General features: G+C 43.1%; 1 pseudogene; it reads left to right on the top strand.

Moving 5' to 3' along the window:
* The first annotated feature begins 352 nt into the window (after positions 1-352).
* On the top strand, positions 353-985 carry LOC124240738 (glyceraldehyde-3-phosphate dehydrogenase-like; annotated as a pseudogene).
* The last annotated feature ends 1,067 nt before the right edge of the window (positions 986-2,052 follow it).

Genomic DNA, 2,052 nt, shown 5'->3' with positions numbered 1-2,052 from the left:
AACTATGCAAGAACACTTAAAAGAAGCTTGGCCAGGCACATCTTCCCAAGTGATATCTTTGTACTTCCATGCCTCAGCCATGTGCCCAACTCCATACTGCCCTCTAGGTAAACTCTCCTCTCCATCTGTCACATACCAATGAAGTCATCATCAGGAGTAAATTCATGGAACATAGTAGTTATATCCTATGCATACTAAGTTAAAAATCTCTATTAGGCCACACCCCACCAACATCAAATTGGGAGATGTCACTATGGAGTCCCTTGGTGTCTTCACTGTCTTTGAGAAAGCTGAAGTCACGAGAAGGTGAAGCCACAAAAGTCCTCATCTTTACCCCTTCTGCTGATCCCCCATATGTGCAATGGGAGTGAACTATGAGAAATATGAGAACTCTCTCAAGATTGTCAGCAATGCCATCTGAACCACCAACCACTTGGCCATTCTGCCCAAGATCATCCATGATACTTTCACATAATGGAGAAACTTATAATCACAGTTCATGCCATCAATGCCACCCAGAGACTGTGGGTGTCCCCTCTAGCAAACGAGGGCATGAAGGTCATAGTGCTGCCCGGAGTATCGCGCTTGCAGCCTATGGCACTGTGAAGAGTCTGTCACGGATCTGACCAGCCATCTAGGGAAAGCTGCTAAATTTGATGATATCAAGAAGGTGGTAGAGGTACTGGAGGGCCCCTAAAGAGCATCCTGGGCGACACTGAAGACTAGACTGTCTCTCATGACTTTACTAGAGTCACCCACTCCTCTACCTGATGCAGGGCCTGGCATTACCCTCAATGGCCACTTTGTTAAGCTTATTTATTGTTTTTTAATTATTTATTATTCCCAGCAGCTGGGAAGTTCTTGCCTCACCTCTAGCCCCCAACACACTGAGGAACTCCCATCCCTGACAGAGTTCCCATTCCAAGCCCCAGAAGAACCCTACCTTGTCATGTACCATCAGCACAATCAATATCATACACTGTAACCAGAGGAAGGCAATCTACATGAGTTCCCCATTGAGAATCACATCCAAACTCTTTGGTATGGGCTTTCCCTTCCTCATTGAGCTCTCAGATTACTTTTTTGCACTCACCTCTAACCATTCATACAATCTAACATCCTATACTTCAGCCATACTGGCCTATTTGCTGCATTTTATCAATTCTGTTTTAGTGAATACTGTTTCCTTTTCTTGAATATTCTTTTTCTGATCCTTGTCTACCTGACAAATGATAGATAATCCTGAGGTAACTGGTGTAACAGAGTATCAAAGAAGGACGTCAGAAGGGGCTGTGGAGAAAGGTCTTGATAACTCTTGTTTGCAGTACATTATTACTCACTGATAAGCAAATCACTGATGAATTGTTGGTTGTGAAATAGCTAGACATACGATGCTACCTGAGAGGCATGACCCAAATGTCACCTCTTCTCCATTGCTTTCCTTAGCCCCGCTTCCCAACTCCCAATAAAATACCAGCCTGCTAGAATTATTTCCTCCTCTACTTTAATGAAAAAATCAAGCCTGTCATTTATGAGTTCCTTCATTTCTAAGGTTCTAATGAAGAAATGAAGTTTCATCATTTCTGAGGTTATTTCTAAAGTTTATTTAGAAGGATCCCATTTCTTCCAGTCTGTTCTCTGAGTCCTTCCTGTAAGATTATACTCACCCTTTCCCTCTGTATTGAGGTCCTCCAGTCTATCCACAACCACGCACAGATGCCCTACCCTAAATCACTTGACCTTAGAGCCTTTCTAGCTAACATCATGTTTCTAACCTTTCGCACCCAGCGATTCCAGTGAGCAATATACTCATTTTGCCTCCATTTTGCTGTTAAGGCATTTCTCCACAGCCCCTTTTAGCTGCTTTCTTCACCTTCTTCACTATTACAAGCTTATCTCTCAAGCTTATCTAACTCAAAAAAAAAAAATCAAGCTACCAAACGCAGTGGCCTTATTTTCAGTTTCCATTCAATGCAGGTCATCTATCCTAGTTCTTGAAGCGCTCTCCTCATGGCCATTCAGGACAGCACAACTCCCTGGTTTCCCTCCTAC

Source organism: Equus quagga, chromosome 6, assembly GCF_021613505.1.
Source record: "Equus quagga isolate Etosha38 chromosome 6, UCLA_HA_Equagga_1.0, whole genome shotgun sequence".
NCBI classification, from domain to species: domain Eukaryota; kingdom Metazoa; phylum Chordata; class Mammalia; order Perissodactyla; family Equidae; genus Equus; species Equus quagga.
The sequence above is the reverse complement of the archived record's forward strand: the minus strand, read 5'-3'. Positions and strand labels throughout refer to the sequence as shown.